At 39.4% G+C, this 18,845-nt stretch overlaps 1 long non-coding RNA gene across 1 annotated transcript in view; it reads left to right on the top strand.

The window, feature by feature from the left end:
* LOC141408279 (uncharacterized) overlaps positions 1–17,231 on the top strand; it is a 43,798-nt gene extending 26,567 nt beyond the window's left edge. Inside the window, exon 2 of the long non-coding RNA XR_012421763.1 lies at positions 16,351–17,231. This is a non-coding gene — a long non-coding RNA (uncharacterized lncRNA). The remainder of the gene's footprint in view (positions 1–16,350) is intronic.
* The last annotated feature ends 1,614 nt before the right edge of the window (positions 17,232–18,845 follow it).

Genomic DNA, 18,845 nt, shown 5'->3' with positions numbered 1-18,845 from the left:
AACTGATGGAAGTAAGCTTCAGAGGGGGTGTAATAGCAAACTTCACTGAGCTAAAGGAGTATGTTCAAACCCAATGCAAGGAAGCTAAGAACCATTATAAAACAGTACAGGAGCTGTTAACCAGAATAACCAATTTATAGAGAACCATAAATGACCTGATAGACCTGAAAAACACAATATGAGAACTTCACAATGCAACCATAAGTATCAATAGCCAAATAGACCAAGCAGAGGAAAGTGTCTCAGAGCTTGAAGACTATCTTGCTGAAATAAGACAGGCAGACAAGATTAGAGAAAAAAAGAATGAATAGGAATAAACAAAACCTCTGAGAACTATAGGATTATATAAAAAGACTGAACCTATGACTGATTGGGGCATCTGAAAGAGATGGGGAGAATGGAACCAAGTTGGAAAACATACTCTAGGATATCATCCAGAAGAACTTCCTCAACCTAACAAGACAGGCCAACATTCAAATTCAGGAAATCCAGAGAACCCCAGTAAGATACTCCATAGGAAGATCAACCCCTGACCCATAATCATCAGATTCTCCAAGGTCAAAATGAAGGAAAAAATGTCAAGGGCAGCCAGAGAGAAAGGCCAGGTTACCTACAAAGGGAAGCCCATCAGACTAACAGCAGCCCTCTCAGTGGAAACCCTACAAGCCAAAAGTGATTGCAGGTCAATATTCAACATTCTTAAAGAATTTTCAAAGCAGAATTTTATATCCGGCCAAACCAAGCTTCATAAGCAAAAGAGAAATAAAATCCTCTACAGACAAGCAGATAATGAGTGAATTCGTCACCACCAGGTCTGCCTTGCAAGAGCTCCTGAAGGAAGCCCTAAATATGGAAAGGGAAAACCATTAGCAGTGACTACAAAACACACTGTAGTACACAGACCAATAACACTATGAAGTAACTACGCTAACAGGTTTGCAAAATAACCAGCTAGCATCATGATGACAGGATCAAATTCATATATAACAATATTAATCTTAAATGTAAATGGACTAAATGCCCCAATTAAAAGCCACAGAATGGCAAGCTGGATAGTCAAGACTCAATGTTCTGTATTCAAGAGGCCCATCTCATGTGCAAAGACACACAGGCTCAAAATAAAAGGATAGAGGAAAATTTACCAAGCAAATGGAAAGCAAAATAAAGCAGGTATTGCAATCCTCATTTCTGACAAAATAGACTTTAAACCAACAAAGATTAAAAAAGACAAACAAGTGCATTACATAATGGTAAAATGTTCAATTCAACAAGAAGAGCTAACTATCCTAAATATATATGCACCAATACGCTCCAATACAGGAGCACCCAGATTCATAAAAATGTTCTTAGAGATCTACAAACAGACTTAGACTCCCACACAATAATAGTGGGAGACTTTAACATCCCAATGTCAATATTAGATCATCGAGATAGAAAATTAACAAAGATATTTAGGACTTGAACTCAGCTCTGCATCAAGTGGACCTAATAGACATCTACAGAACTCTTCACCAATACAACAGAATATGCTTTCTTCTTGGTGCCACATGGCACTTGCTCTAAAACTGATCACATAATTGGAAGCAAAACACTCTCAGCAAACACAAAAGAACTGAAATCATAACAGTCTCTCAGGCCACAACGCAAACAAATTAGAACTGAAGATTAAGAAACTCACTCAAAACCACATGACTACATGGAAATTAAACAACCTGCTCCTGAATAACTCCTGGGTAAATAACGAAAATAAGGCAGAATTCAGGAGTTCTTTGAAACTGAGAACAAAGAGGCAATGTACCAGAATTTCTGGGCTGCAGTGTAAGCAGTGCTAAGAGGGAAATTTATAGCACTAAATGCCAACATCTAAAAGCTAGAAAGATCTCAAAGCTACATCCTAACATCATAACTAAAAGAACTAGAGAACCAGGAGCAAAGAAACTCCAAAGCTAGCAGAAAACAAGAAATAACTAAGATCAGAGAGGAACTGAAGGAGATAGAGACACAAAAACCCTTCAAAAAATCAACAAATCCAGGAGCTGGTTTTTTGAAAAAATTAATAAAATAGACTGCAAGCTAGACTAATAAAGAAGAAAGGAGAGAAAAATCAAATAGACACAATAAGAAATGATAAAGGGGATATCACCACTGACCCCACAGAAATACAAACAACCATCAGAGAATACAGTACACACCTGTATGCAAATTCACTAGGAAATCTAGACAAAATGGATAAATTTCTGAACACATACATGCTCCCAAGCCTGAACCAGAAAGAATTTGAATCCCTGAATAGACCAATATCCCTGAAATAGAGGCAATAATAAATAGACTACCAACCAAAAAAAAAAAAAAAAAAAAAGCCCAAAACCAGATAGATTTACAGCTGAATTCTACCAGAGGTACAAAGAGGAGGTGGTATCATTACTTTTTAAGCTATTCTCGACAATTGAAAAGGGGAGACTTCTTCCTAACTCGTTTTATGAGGCCAGCATCACCCTGGTACCAAAACCTGACAGATATACAACAAATGAAGAAAACTTCAGGCCAATATCCCTGATGAACATTAATGCAAAAATCCTCAATAAAGTACTGGCATGCTGAATCCAGCAGCACATAAAAAATCTTATCCACCATGATCAAGTTAGCTTCATTCGAAGGATGCAAAGCTGGATCAACATATGCAAATCAATAAACACAATTTATCACATAAACAAAGCTAAAGATGAAAACCACATGATTATCTCAATAGATGCAGAAAAAGCCTTTGATAATATTTAACACCTTTTCATGTTAAAAGCTTTCAATAAACTAGATATTGAAGGAACATACCTCAAAATCATAAGAGCCATTTATAACAAACCCACAGCTAATATCATACTGAATGGGCAAAAGCTGGAAGCATTCCCCTTGAATAGTGGCACAAGACAAAAATGCCTCTCTTACCATTCCTATCCAATGTAGTATTGGAAGTTCTGGCTAGGGAAATAAGGCAAGAGAAAGAAATAAAAGGTATTCAAACAGGAAGTCAAGTTGTCTTTGTTTGCAGATGACATGATCCTATATGTAGAAAACCCCATCGTCTCAGCCCAAAAGCTTCTTAAGCTGATAAGCAACTCCATCAAAGACTCAGGATACAAAATCAATGTGAAAAAATCACAAGCATTTCTAAACACCAACAACAGAGAAGGAGAGAGCCAAATCACGAATGAACTCCCATTCACAATTGCTACAGAGAGAATAAAATACCTAGGAATACAGCTAACAAGGAAAATGAAGGACCTCTTCAAGGAGAACTACAAACCACTGCTCAAGGAAATAATAGAGGACACAAACAAATGAAAACACATCCCATGCTTGTGAGTAGGAAGAATCAATATCATGAAAATGGCCATACTGCCCAAAGTAATTTATAGATTCAATGCTATTCCCATTAAATGACCATTGACATTCTTCACAGAATTAGAAAGAACTATTTTAAAATTCATATGGAGCCAAAAAAGAGCACGTATAAAGATACATGCACACGTATGTTTATTGCAGCACTATTCACAATAGCAAAGACATGGAATCAATGCAAATGCCCATCAATGATATACTGGATAAAGAAAATGTGATACATACGCACCATGGGATACTATGCAGCCATAATAAAGAATGAGATAATCTCCTTTGCAGGGACTGGATGGAGCTGGAAGCCATTATTGTCAGCAAACTAATGCAGGACCAGAAAGCCAAACACCGCATGTTCTTACTTATAAGTGAGAAATGAAAAATATCACAGGGAGAGGAAAAACACACACTGGGGCTTGTCAGAGGTAGTCGGGGGAGAGCATCGGGATAAATAGCTAAGGCATGCTGGCCTTAATACGTAGATGATGGGTTGATAAGTGCAGCAAACCATCATGGCACACATTTAGCTGTGTAACAAACCTGTACATCCTGCACATGTACCTCAGAACTTAAAATAAAAATAAAAGAAAATAGGAGACTGGTTCTATTCCATTCAAGAGATGACCGAGTGTACAGTTGGGTGCAGAGAAGAAAAGACAAATGACTTGCATCATGTGCTAATATTAAACACCTGGCATTCAAAATACACAGCAGTAAGCAGATTCAAGATATATTTTAAAGGTAATTAATAGGATTTACTGAAGGAATGTGGTTGGGGAGGGAAAAGGAGGGACCAACCCAGACTCCTAGCCTGATGACTTGAGTATCTGGCTGGAAGTGGGCACTGTTTGTTGAAATGAATAACATGGTAAGAGATATTACCACTGAGAGGTTCAGTAACCAGTAGGTTTATTTATTGTGGATAGGCTGACTTTGAGATGTCTATCACACAACTAGGAGGAAAGAATCTAAAGGTAGTTAAGAGATGATTCATGGGTACAAAAATATAGTTAGACAGAATGAATAAAATCTAGTATTTGATAGCACAACAGAGTAATTATAGTCAACAAAAATTTATTATATATTTAAAAATAACTATAAGAGTAAATTGAAATGTTCGTAACACAAAGAAATGATGGATGCCTGAGGTGATGGATACCGCATTTACTCTGATGTAATAATTATGCATTGTATGCCTGTATCAAAATATCTCATGTACCCATAAAAATTAAAAAATAAATAAATAAATAGAGGGTAGTTAAATATGTGTGTTGAAACCTCAGATTTATAGTCTAAGATGAAGACACAAATTTGAAACTCATCAGCATAAATGGTAAATACATATATGGTAATTATTTAAATGATTTGAGTAGAGGGTATAAAGAGTGAAGATAAGAGCATCCAGGACTGAAATCCAGGACTGAAATCCAAGAAACCTCACACTGGGAGACAGAGCAGGAGGAGGAGCCCACAGAAGCGGCTCATAAGGATGGTGTAGTGAGTTCGCAGGGAAACCAGAAGAGGCTTTTGTCAGAAGAAACAAGAAAAATGCATATTTCAAGAAGAGGCCAAATGCTGAGATGTTGAATAAGACGGACATAGCGAAGAACTTCTTTAATACGGAAGTAATTAGTGAGACCATTTCAGCAGTGATGTGGAGGAAGCCAAAAGTGGATGTGTTGATAGTGCTGGGAATGAAGAACAGGACCCAGAGCCAATATGGCCGTGAAAGGAAATTGAGAGAAATTGAGCAGTAGCTGGACGGGGACTAATATCTAGCAGGAGTTTTGTATTTGCCTTTTATTGGGGGAATGGGGAAATACTAGTGCTCGATTGTGTGCTGCTGGAAGAGATTCAAGAAAGACTGGAAAAAGTTTGTTTATGCAGGAGAAAGGGGGACAACTAAGGAGGCAAAGTCCTTAGGAGGTAGGAGGGCTGGGGGACCGAGCGCTTCTTACTATGAAGAAGCCCCTATTGTTTTAACTGTTTTTCAGTAAGTCTGATCTAGGTTCTTCCAGAGAAATAACCACAACCAAATTACCCTGCAGTCACACAGAAAAAAACAAAACTAAACAATAACGTTAGCATGAGGATTTTTTGTTGTTGTTTATCACGTAGATTCCTCATAGAGATGTCAAGAAAGGACTAAAAATGGCTACAGAAGTGCAAGCATAATACTAAATATTAAAACAAGGGCATAATAGGGAGAGCTAGTAATGAAAGAAGTGAGTTGGGTTTCGGAAATAATCGTTTCAAAAACTGAGTTAACAGAAGTTCCTGGAAACAAGAATAAAATTTGGGCTAAACTGGGCTGGGTGCTCACGCCTGTAATCCCAGCATTTTGGGAGGCTGAGGTGGGCGGATCACGAGGTCAGGGAATCAAGACCAGCCTGACTAACACAGTGAAACTCCGTCTCTACTAAAAATACAAAAAATTAGCCAGACATGGTGGCACGCACCTGTAGTCCCAGCTACTCGGGAGGTGGAGGCAGGAGAATAGCTTGAACCCGGGAGGTGAAGGTTGCAGTGACTGAGATTGTGCCACTGCACTCCAGCCTGGGAGACAGAGTGAGACTCTGTCCAAAAAAAAAAAAAAAAAAAAAAAATTGGGGGTTAAAAACTGGCCATTGAAGCAGAAAGCAAATTTAATGTATTCAATAATAAAATACAGTGTCATTAGGCCAGGCGCGGTGGCTCAAGCCTGTAATCCCAGCACTTTGGGAGGCCGAGACGGGCGGATCACAAGGTCAGGAGATCGAGACCATCCTGGCTAACACGGTGAAACCCCGTCTCTACTAAAAAAATACAAAAAACTAGCCGGGCGAGGTGGCGGACGACTGTAGTCCCAGCTACTCGGGAGGCTGAGGCAGGAGAATGGCGTGAACCCGGGAGGTGGAGCTTGCAGTGAGCTGAGATCCGGCCACTGCACTCCAGCTTGGGTGACAGAGCGAGACCCCGTCTCAAAAAAAAAAAAAAAAAATACAGTGTCATTAAAAAAGACTTTTTAAAAAACTAGGCAATTTATTATGACAGATTTAAAAAAATATGTATCAGTGATATTGAAGAACATAGTGGATAGTGTCTTCTATGGAATTTTATAAAATACCCAGAGATAATTTTCAATGGGCCATTTCTCAAACTGATTCTCAGAAAACAAAATTTGAAGACCCAATTTTATAATAACTTAAGTTTCTGAATACATTACTGTGAGGAGCTAACCCTCTCTCATTGAGTTATTGATCAGGAGGCAATCTGGTGATTAAAATTAAAAAGCAGAAAACAATTCCAGAGGAAGAAACATCTTGTCTGCTTCCTTCCCCTGTCCCTTCCTCTTTTATCTCTGTCTCTATGTGTGTTTTAATTGTTGGGGGATAGCTGGACATGGGGAGACAGAGGTAGAGCTCGGCAGTGACCAGGTGGGCAGAGCCTGGTCCAATCTGAGCACTGCAAACACATCCATGTCCCCATGGAAGGGAGTATTCTGGGATGGGACCTATTGGAACTGTGTGGCTTGGAATCCCTAGAATTTAGGGAAAGAGGTTATAATTGTGTTCACTAGGCAATGAGAAAACTATGGAATCGTCTTGAACATGACGATAATGAGGTGAAAATACTTTAGATGTGTTAGTCTGGTTTACTCTTCACCTTGAGGTGGAAGGAGGAGGAAGTAGAGGCAGTGAGGCTACATAGGCTGCAAGTGCAGTAATTCAGGAACGTGCAAGAATCAGGACATGGCAGTGGCTTCAGGGATAATAAGGAGGAAAATCTCAGAAGTTAGTTTCATGTACAGAACAAAAAATTCTGTTGATTGAGCAAGTCTGGTAGGTAAATGTAATTCTTTAGGCAAAGGTATGTGTCCTGGGAAAATCTCTTATCACCAAAAGGAAAGCTGGTCTAAGGAAAAGCAGGTTACAAATTCCTGTGGGAAGCTAAGATTGTTTTGCTAGTTTCCTTCCACCTTTGAAGACTTTCTAATGATCTGCTACATTAAAGAAGCTGACCTTTGTGATTAAAAAAAGTTAAATAGTCCTTTCCTCATTCAGTTCTGCCTTTGGTGTCACTCCCTTGAATACCTCAAAGACAATTTAATCTGTTTTGGTTAATTAATTCAGGTTCAAAACACAAGGTGCAGTTGCTGCTACCAATTAGTAAATCAGATAGACCATGAGCTGTAGGTTCTATTCTATGTCCAGGTATATTAAAATGTACAATAATGGATATTTACAGGCACTCATTTGAACACCTAATTGCCAAGGCAGTTTCTGTTGATATAAAATGCAATTTAAAGCTAAGCTATACCTGGCCTAAATTTAATTAATTTGAGGTCCTAGTTTTCCAAAGAAGGAATCAAACACATTGACTACAAAACATACTTGAACAGATAAAGACACATTTTTTCTTTCCTTTGAAATGTTAGTGAAATCAAGAAAAGGTAATATTGGTGAACTCAAATGGTCCCTAGCTATTCAGATGATGATGATGAAGGCCATGAAGGTGACAACAATCACAGTGATGCTGACGATCATCGTGATAATGGTAGTGGTGTTAATGATGAATTTCAGAGTGATAGACTGTAAGATTTAGGAATCCAGCAATGTTTAACAAATTGTATTGTCAGCAGTGACTCACATTAATGGAGTCATTATCAGAAAATTGCGTATAATTCCTGTTATTGCAAGTCCTCAGGATAATATGGCTGTTCTGCTAGGAGATTTAGAAACTGTGTGCCCTGTGTAATTTTGGAAATTGCTCTGATATTGCTCCTGTAGATACAGAGCTCAGAGCAGGCCCATTACACATGCAGCCACTCAAACCTGGACAGCACCTGTCCACCTCCTCTGGACAGTGCCCTTTGAGAGAGTCACCTGTCTGATTGTCAGCCCAGGCTGGCTCTTGTCCTCTAACAATAAATTCTCTCATTTATTTAGTAGACCCATATCTCTTGCTTGCATTTAATAGTGCAAAAGGAGTAACATGTTCATTTCACTCTAATTATGCTTAGAAAATTGTCCCACTTCAAAATTATAATGTAAAAAATTACCTGCCACCAGGTCTTTAGAAGGAGAACTGGTCAACCCTCACAGGTCGCCTGACTTCTTTCAAATGCCAGCACCAGGCTCTCTGGCTCTGCTCATCATACACTGGGCTATGGCTGTCTCTTAAAATCGTGTATTTTTTTTTCCTTTCTTTCTCAGATAGTATCTCCCTTTAGATAAATTCTGGTTGCAATATTTTACTATTTTTAATCTTCCAGAAGGGAAGCAGTAATGTCCTTCTCCTTGTCCTTCACACCGATTTGTCTTTGCTTCTCATTATACAGAGTCTGCTTAAGTCGTGGTGCCTGCTGCCAGTTCTATTAAACTGCACAGGGAACTGCCAGGTCACAATTTACGCTGCAATATCATAAAATTAACTTTCATGCAGAAATCCTTTTCCCCCTCTTTTATTCATTTTTATGCTTAAGAAATCCTGATGATTCTGTTAGAAGGATTAGTTGTCTTCCTCCTTGGAATTGACAAGTTGGGTAGAATTTTGGTTTTAAGAGTAAAAGAAAATAGAATAAAAGCTCAACTCAAAATTTCTTCCTAATGATTACAAAACTCTTCCTGCTTTGTTGCACTAAACTTAAAGTGAAAAGCCTGCTGTGGAGCTGGGAGGTGGAGGGTGAAAAACTTAAGTGGAAAATGAATGTCTTTTACCAATCTTGAATTGAAGATCTCCATGCCCAGTGCAAGCCCAGCCTGCTCCTTGCTACTCCTTCGGGACCTAGCAGAAGTCATTCTCTCATTAACTGTGATGGGATGCTGTGCCCCTATTTCCTGTTATGCCTGGAAGAATCCGTGCTAAATGGGATATGTTCCTTTCTTTCAGTCCCCTCTTGTGGCAGCCAGCAGGCTTAAGGCTGAAAATGCAGCTCACGGGGTACAGGTCTTGAACTGTGCATGAACCCCAGGATGTCTCCATGAATACCCAAAACGGCCAAAACCTTTCACAGGGTTTGAAGTGTGAAAAATGGCAGATCCAGGATTTTACTTTTCCTTCATGAATCTTTTACTTTGTCCCTTAAAGAATTACACTGAAACCCTCTCCCCCTATTTTCCTTTTCATTTTAATGAAATAAAACATTATCTTCCTGGATACAAGACATAATTTTCCATTCTTGGCATTAAAGGGCTTTCAAGAAAGAAAATCCATTTTTTTTAAATATTGTAGATATCGGTGGAGAGAAAATGATACTTATTCTTAGAACCAACAATCGTATCTCAAACATAGAGTTGCTTTTCTATTGCGAGTAAAAAAAAAAAAAGTATCATTTAATTTCACAAATTTTTGTATAGGCCATTCTGGAATAGGGAAACCTAATCTAAAATGTCCTCTTTACTGTCAGCATTTATTTCTTTCTAATACAAGAAGAATGTTCTATGTTGAAGGATGACTGTCACAAAACTGATATTGTATTTCCATATTATATCGTTCTATTTATTTTTTTCTCTGAATTTTGTGAGGAGAATATTTACATATAAAAATACTGAATAGAATATTGTTACAGCTGTAAGTGTTTCACATTAAAGGCTGACTTAAGAAGCAAACCTTTCATTACCTGAGGTCTAAAAATGTAGCTGGATGTGATGCAATTACTAACCTGCTTAGATGGGAGTATTCTGCAATGCTGTGAACAAGACACATTAAACATTGACCCTGTAACAATGAAAGACCAGTTCTTTCGGGCACTAATCATATGACTCTTCTCATTAGCATAATACCACATTTAGCCAGTATCTGTTGAGCTTCCATTCCTAGTTTATGTATAAAAGAAAAGAGTGCAAAGTAAACCAACTGTGAAGGGGATAAGTATAATGTCAATAAGCATACGAAATACTGGCACCACCTATCACCTAAGTATATGGCCCCAACTTAAAATAAATATAACGAGTATACATTGTGTAGAGTTCTCAAGTGAAATTGCTTAAATAAATCTTGTGCCAATCTTACCAATTAGACAAATGTGTCCTTGAGATGGGTTTTGATCTAACAGAGTCTACAAAAAAAAAAAAAAAAATGATTTCCACTGGGTGGCATGACTGAAGCTATTGAAAAACAGATGTAGGTAATATCTCATTAATTTAACTAAGTGTTTCTGAACAGGCTCCAAATCTGGTGTGAATTACAAAGACTCTTGCAGTTTGAAGCCAGAAAACAAATATGTTTTCTGCCAAATGTACTTAAATAGTTAGCAAATTGCCAGCCATTTAAATTATAGATTCCTGCTAAATTTATCCATTCCTCTAATATAATGAAGATAGCATGGGTACCTGAGGATGTACTGCAGAAGCAACGTGAGTCTTTCTCACATGCACCACCACTGTGTTGCAGCCACAGGCTATAACTGTGTTATCTTGGGGCAACCAACTCACTAAATAAAAGCAAGCTGAGCTCATTTTTAATTCTAAATAATAATTGCTCATTGCACACAAAATTGGTCCTTATCTGAGCTCCATATGTGTATCTTGGCAATTTAAGAAGATTATGAATTTAAATTCAGAAAATATATATGTACATGATGTATGTGTGTGCATGCATGAGTGTGTGTGTATCTTGTAAACATAGTGTTACCTAGTTCTTTGTTCTTCACCCATGCGTGCCTTTCCTTTTCTTGCACATAAATCCTTTCCTGTGCTATTTCTGTGGCTTAGAATGGGTGCCTTTTCTCCAACCAAAAATCTCACTAGTTATTGAAGCTTTTCAGAGGTACTAGTTGTTTCATGAAGGTTTTCGGATAGTCCAGGCCCATCACATCATTCCTAATTAAAAACTCCAGCATCTACTGTATGTACCTCTCCTAGACAGCAGACTTCAGTCTGCTTTGTATCAAAGTTAGCTTGTTTTACACATCCATTTTCATAAATACACAGTCCATCCATAGAAGACAAGTTGCAAAATTTACTCTTCTTTGTATTTTCACCAGTGCCAAAAAAATGACTTACATTATGTTTGGTTCAAATGATATGCTTATTAGAATTAAACTATATTAAACTCTGGTTATTTTTCATGTGAATAAAGAACAATTAATAAATCTACTCAAGACTTTTGCATTATCAAGGCTTGCAACATCAGGAATCCATACTCACACAAGGTCTATCTTAATCATAATCATGGATGACAAAGGTTTGTTTCTTCAGGCTAATTGACTGCAGTGAAATGCATGACCTGTGAGCATGCATACATGCTGTCCTGTGTTGGAGACATCTATTTTAAAATTCCTATGTCTTAGTCCATTTTCTACTGCTATAACAGAATACCACAGACTGGATAATTTATAAAAAAAAAAAAAAAAAAAGAGAGATTTATTTGGCTTATGATTCTAAATGCTGGAACGTCCAAGATTGAGGGACCACATCTAGTGAGAACCCTTTCCCTGTGCACAACACAGTAGAAGGGCATCGTGAGGTGAGGAATCACACACTCAAGACAGAGAAAGAAAATTGGCCTGAACTCACCCCAGGATAACTGACTGACTCCCAGGATAATGCCATTTAGTCCATTCGTGAAAGCTCTGCCCTTATGATTTATTGTTTCTTAAAGTTCCCACCTCTCAACACCATCACAAGAGCAATTCCATTTTAACATAAGCTTTGGAGGGGACATTCGAACCACAGCATCTTATTTTAAACATTAACTCAGACATTAGAGAGGCCGAGAGCAAGCACAGTCTGAGTTTGCTCATGGACAGCTTTGGTGGGTGTCTGTCTCACAACCTGCTGAGTGGTCTCCAGAATGTAATTTATTCTCTTTGGGCTTTCATTTCTTGGAAATTTTTTTTGGGGGGTGGGAAGGGAGTCTCACTCTGTCGCCCAGGCTGGAGTGCAGTGGCGTGATCTCGGCTCACTGCAAGCTCCGCCTCCCAGGTTCATGCCATTCTCCTACCTCAGCCTCCCTAGTAGCTGGGACTACAGGCACGTGCCACCACACCTGGCTAATTTTATATATATTTATATATATATATTTTTTTTAGTAGAGACAGGGTTTCACCATGGTCTCAATCTCCTGACCTCGTGATCCACCCTCCTCGGCCTCCCAAGGTGCTGGGATTACAGGCGGAGCACCCGGCCCATTTCTTGGAATTTTTTGACACTATTTTGATTAATCATTTCACGCAATCAAAGCAACAAAAAAAAAATTCTAAAGTAAATGATGAAATATGTGATTAGTCTCATTTCATCATGACCTGATTGTGTGATTTTGGGAAAGCCCCTGCCCTATTTGGGATGCTCTGAAGTCTGAGACTATTGAATTAACCAGGTCCGTCTGGGTGTCAATACATCTGTTGCTCATCACAGGATAAACTTCTCATGGTCAAACAACTCAAATGAAAGGACTTATTTCCTGGACAGCTAGTCTATTTCATGTTTACTTTCTTGAGAATATATATTTTCCTTCTCACACAAACATATTAATTTGTAAGTTGTTTTTAACGTGTAGTTCCTAAAGGGCTTTGACCCATTGTGAATGATGACCGACCCTATCAGCATGCTATCCAGAACACACTGAGACACCACGGAAAAGCTGAATTTCTGAAGATGGCTCATGTGGGGGAGACTGCAATGTATCAGCATCACAGACACCGACCACTGATTCTTCTCCATCACCTGTTCTATTAACATCTCCTTTCCGTTTGTTTGCACATTCACATGAATGAATGCCTGTTCTCATCATCCACCATCGCTACTCACTTGTTCATCAAAAGAATGATCCTTCTTTATTCCCGCAGTACTTCCACCTGAGAACAACACGTAAATCCTACATTCCTTTCTCATAAAACGACTAGATTTTTAGAGTAGAAAATCCGCCTGCCTCCTGCAAAAATCAGAGGACTGGTTTCAAACAGCATAACAATGATTTCATTTCATTAATTAATTCATCAATGCAATAAAACTTGTCATTTTAACTTGTTTCTGAGATTCCAATCAAAGCCTAATTAGCATAAACATTTCAACATGTGTCCTATATTAGCAGCAGGCATCAGGAAATGAAGACTTCCAGCATGGAGGGGTAAGGAGGTGGAAAAGGTCATCCTTGTAGCCAAATGGATATGTTTTTGTTAAAAATGAGCCTCCAAGAAAATGTCACGACTTGATGTATACTAGCAGTAACCCTTTGTATGGGCTTGATGAATCAGCAGATTTTCAAACTTTTCACTCTACCAGCAGGGAAACCTCTGTAGTATTCAGACCCATCCAAAGATGTTGTGCGCTAATTTATGGAGAGAGAGATTCCTGCCATGAAATGTACTTGGAAACTAGACTAAGGAGCTGGGGTAAGCCTGATAGTCCCAGCTGGAGCATGATAGTAGAAATAGGTGACAGCTGGAGAAGAGAGAATAAGTTCTTGTCTTTGAGGAGCTTTCCCAAGGTCAAGCGGCCAACAAGTTGCAGGACTCAAGTAGGTGTCAGAGGGTCTAGTTCAACTTCTTTGCTCTATCACTACTTCATGCAGGGCAAAGACCCTTAGGGGTACTAACCTCTGCTCACTTGCAGTAAGCTAGATAATTAACAGCTTGCCTCACATGCAATACAGACTTGCAGGAATATTAAATACATTAAATGTCCAAAAAGAACAGAGGATTAGATAATAACACTCACTCAAGGGATGGCAGAGAAGAGGTCCTATATGCATACCTTCTGGTTTTATCAGGATGCAGCCTAGGCTTCCAGACATCATGTTACAAAATGCCAGAGAGCCTGACAGTTAGCAAGGGAACATAGGAGGTAAAATTCTCCAATGTAAGCAGATGTCCCAGCTCAGCCTCATCAAGGTCAAACTGAAACAGTGATGGACACAGCTCCCAGCTCTGCCCTGCAATTGTATGGATGGTGTGAGGACCCCTCCCCTTCCTCAACTCTCTGGTTTTCCCATTTTTCTTGTGGCTTTAGATAAGACTGAAAGAAAAATTCTCTCCTCATTCACCATCTCTCAGCCTGGGCTGTGGCTACCAATTTCACAGTTTTCCCTCAAAGCAATGACAGGTTACCTTAGTTTTATTTCTGAGTTTGATGCCCTCGATTGCTGCCCATTTCATATCTATGTCAATGCAGAATTGTCTATTTTTATTTGAAGTTTTTAGAAACATGGAAGAGAAGCCTCGGCCTTTTCCTTCAAATAACTGCTCCGACAGCTTTATGGATGGCTAGTTAGTTTCTTCCTGACCTCCCTGAGAGGTCCCATCAGCTCTAACCCAGTTTCCTCTAAATTCTATATTCCCGGCTCTGGGACAGCAGCAGACGGTTGTATCTTGTTCCACAATCCATAATTCTCAGCTTCAAAGTTCAGTGCCAAATAAGATCTCACATTGTAGGATAACCTTTTGTACCAGCCCTTCAGCAGCAATTAAATCTGCTCATTCCACGACGCCTGGAGAAAACTAGGCACGCTGCCTGTTTTCAGGTGCAAAAATGAAGCAAAACAGAACAAAATACAAAAACAAAGACCAGCGACACAAGGATCTGAAGCTTCCTCTTCATTAACTCTTCTAGTCAGCAAAGTCAGGTAACAAAAGGAAGACCCCTAGGTAATAGGTGAGGAGGTGGCTGAGCTGAGGGGGATGTGTCAGGGCCCTTTGGGGGGCTTCTGCTGGAGCAGAATTAAAAGCTAAATCTCAGTCTGTAAGTGAAAGGCCTATAAATCCTTTAGAAACTAAGTAGGCATGACCAGTCAGATAATGCCAACCAGGCAACCTATTTGAGGCCCTGAAGTGACAAGCAACTGGTGTATGAGTATATGGAGCCCCTCACTGGTTTAGAAAAAGACCTTAGTGAGCTCCCAATGAGTGCCCAGGAGGTTACAAACACACCTACCATACATAGAATGCCTACTGTAGGATTTACTTATATGATACCTAATCTGTATCACATCCTGGATCTACTTTTGTTTACAAATGAAGAAGCAGACTGAGAGGATTTAGGAGACTTACCCAGAATTTATGAATCACAGCACTGGAATTTGAGCCTGGCTCTTTTGATATTAAAGCTATGTAATGCTATGGTCTTTCTACTATGCTATGTTTCTGCATCCCACCCAAGCATCCATCCTTTCTGTCTTCATCTGTGTGGGACACCTACCCTCATGGGAGTACACTGCTCGGTGATTTGCCAAACACTTGCAAACAAGTAACTTACTAAAGTTCACAAAAGCTCAGTGAACTAGACATCATGGTCATCCCCGGTTCCCACCATGGCCTACCCGAGTAACCACCACGGAAGGGGATTCCAGGGAAATGAAAGACACAGACTTTGCCACCAGGAGCTTAGAACCAAGTTGCAGTGACAGAGATGCATGCACAGCACCACCTTAGGACAAAGCTATCAACATACGCGCTATTTGTTGACTGACTACAAACTCTTTGCTAAGTGCCCATAGAGGGAAAGCAGTTTGGATTAGAGTGTCCACAGAGTGCAGCATGGATGAGGGAATCTGAACTGGGTTCTGAAAACTGCTCATCCTTTGGAGAGATGGAAGGGAAGTGGTGGGATTTTCAGAATATCTGAAGATCCACAAAGCCAATGTTGCTGAAGTGGAAAAATCATAGTGTTTCCAAGGGACAATGAGAAAATTCTTTTGCCTGAAATAGATGGTTACTGCCTTAGGACTAGGGAAACAGGAAGTCAAAAGGGTAATGATCGATCAGCACCTAAATCAGAAGTCTCACCACCTTGTTAATTGTCCTGTCTACTAGTCAAAGGAATTCAGCAGGTGTTCCAAGGATATACATATTTATTCATTTCTAATTTATATACTGGCATTATCATCTGCATAGACTATTATGTAAAATGTATATTTTAGAATATTTTAAAAGGATGAGATACATAAATATAAATTCTAATATTTCTTTCTGCACTGAAACAAATTTTGGAATGTGTATGCTTAATGTTACAGCTAAATTCTCACCTCAGGTCCCTTCTACAGAACTTCCCAGGACCTCCCCAGGCCTTTGGATCTCTGCTCCTGGAAACAATCACCCTCCTCATGCATACTGCCTCCTCCTGTCATTTGAATATCCTTGGATGGGTTTCTTCTCTCAACACAACCAACTTTTATGAGGACAGAGAACTTATTGATGTGAACTGATAAGCTCCCCAGCATGGAGCTAAATGTTATTTAGAAATCTGGGGTTTATTAAATGTTTTTGTATGACTGGGGATCTTTAACCCTGTAGGGTAGAAGCTGAGCGAAACAGTTGCAGAGGGCAGCAATGAATTACTTCATGTGAGGGCGCACAGTCAAAGCCTAAGAAGATTTGCAGATAGAAGATACGCCTCTGATGGTAGGAAAGGGAAGCATCTCCCCGGAGAACGTGGGCCCACCGCCATGCTGCCAAGGCACCACCACCAGGAAAGCTGCGGAGCCCGGGGTCTGTGGGGAGGTTTTGCACAAAGTCATGAATTCTACAAGGGAGCAAGAAAGAAGCCACACTGACTCAGGAGAAAGCTTCCTTCAGGGACAGACAAGGGATGTTACTAGTCATTAGAAGAAATAACAGTCCTAGATGATAGCCCTGAATCCCCCAAAGAATCAGATAAAGCAACTTGTGAGGTCAAGTACATGACCTTGATGCAGGTGCAGCTTAGAATAATTCAGTAATTGAAAAATGGAAAAGGTTGTGTGCACACACGGGCCTACTTATAAGTAGTAGAGATGTGAGTAGGAAAACCAGGAAAGTATGGAATTCTTCTATAAAGAACAATCTTCAGTGTAATATAAACCATAAAAGTTCAAATAAATTTGGATGATAATATACAGCTCTTTTGGAGATGTTTCTTAGCCTCACTGTGATTAAAATCAATGAATATGCTTGTTGTTTTTATTTATTAGATTTTCTTTGTGATTTCTGTGAAAGATCAATTCAGAACATTTTCTCCCTCTTTGTTTTTGCGTATGTTACAACTTGTGACTGTCAAATTTAACTCTCACCTAAACAATTAACAAAAGTTCTTCCCTGCTCTCTGTTTCCATACTTACCCCTTAAAATATTTTAAATATTGCTTTCAGAGTCAAGGCCAACTTATCTATTAGGCCATAGGTGGGGCACTTAGGGTTCACAATACCTTTAGGGGCCCATGGAATGGTTTAATTTTCTTTGAAATCAGAATTTTTAAAAATGAACTCTTAGGTTAAAGAAAATATTTTAAGATATAATATTAATATATTCATATTTATACTAATGCAGTCATAAAATATAAATTTAAGTATATATTTTTTATGGAAGAAGTGGCCTATGAAAGCAAGAGTGCCTACGGCTGAAGAAAGTCATAATGTGCTCCTGTTAAGAATGGACTCTTTCTGAAATCAAGATCTTATCTGTGTTACTCCTCTATTCTGAGGACTTAGAATTTTATTTCCTGGTAGTGAATAAAGAAGAAAAATGCAACATCTCCTACAACACAGCCCCCACCTGGACTTCATCTCACTTCATCAGGATATCAGTTGTATTGATCGACTCCCCATTCTACTACCCTGAGTCACATACCCTCTTCTCTCTTCTAGATGTCCCCCTCAACAAATGCCACATCTCTCTTTCTGGATGTAATTATCACCATCCCCTCTCCATATTTACCAGCCAAAGTCCTGTCTCTCTGCATATTCCACCTGAAAATGCCATTTCCTCTGAGAAGCCTCCCCAGATTCCCTTCCAAAGCCTGCTCTTTATATCCATAGCACCCTTTTCCCCACCTTCTTCACTTAGAGATTGTGGTGCCTAATCATTCCCTTACAGAATTTAAACATGAGTACATGTCATTGACCCCTGGTCAAAGGTACATGTCCCCATCTGCTCTGGAGATGTTAGGGGAAAGGGGCATATTCCTTCACATATTTGCTCCCTTACTTAACTCAATACACTGCCTTATTACATTTGCTCATTATAAATGCTCAGTGTGCTTCTTGTAGTTGAGTACAACATAGGCAATATCTACAGTAGTTTTATCATTACCCACTTACCACCGTTTTACTAAATGGAGAGGGAGGCAATACGCTGTGACGAGCACAATTTCCTCTCATCTCTGATAGTTCCTACACTGCTCAGTGTTTGTTGTGGCAGCGCATTTTAGTAGGTGGAGCACTGGACTGAGAGTCCGGAGCCCATGTTTCTACCTTGGGTTCAGCCTGAAATTAGCAAAGCCATCCTGCCTATCACCTCATCCCTCTGGGTTTCTTTCCTGCTCTGTGGCAATAGGGGAAAGACAAGAACTAGTGTCATGACTTCCCAGCTTTGGCTTGCTCTGGTTTTATGACCCACTGATGCTAGTCCTAAATTTGATCAAATATAAATTGCAAAACCTGCTAACGGCCTCTGGGAGAAATAAGAAGAGAATACATTCCATATGCCTGCTGAGGACTTTCTCCATAGACAAGGTGGTAGTGATCTGAGCCTTCAGGATTACAGTCCATGAAACACCTTCGGG

Source organism: Macaca fascicularis, chromosome 13 (genome assembly GCF_037993035.2).
Source record: "Macaca fascicularis isolate 582-1 chromosome 13, T2T-MFA8v1.1".
NCBI classification, from domain to species: Eukaryota; Metazoa; Chordata; class Mammalia; order Primates; family Cercopithecidae; genus Macaca; species Macaca fascicularis.
The sequence above is the reverse complement of the archived record's forward strand: the minus strand, read 5'-3'. Positions and strand labels throughout refer to the sequence as shown.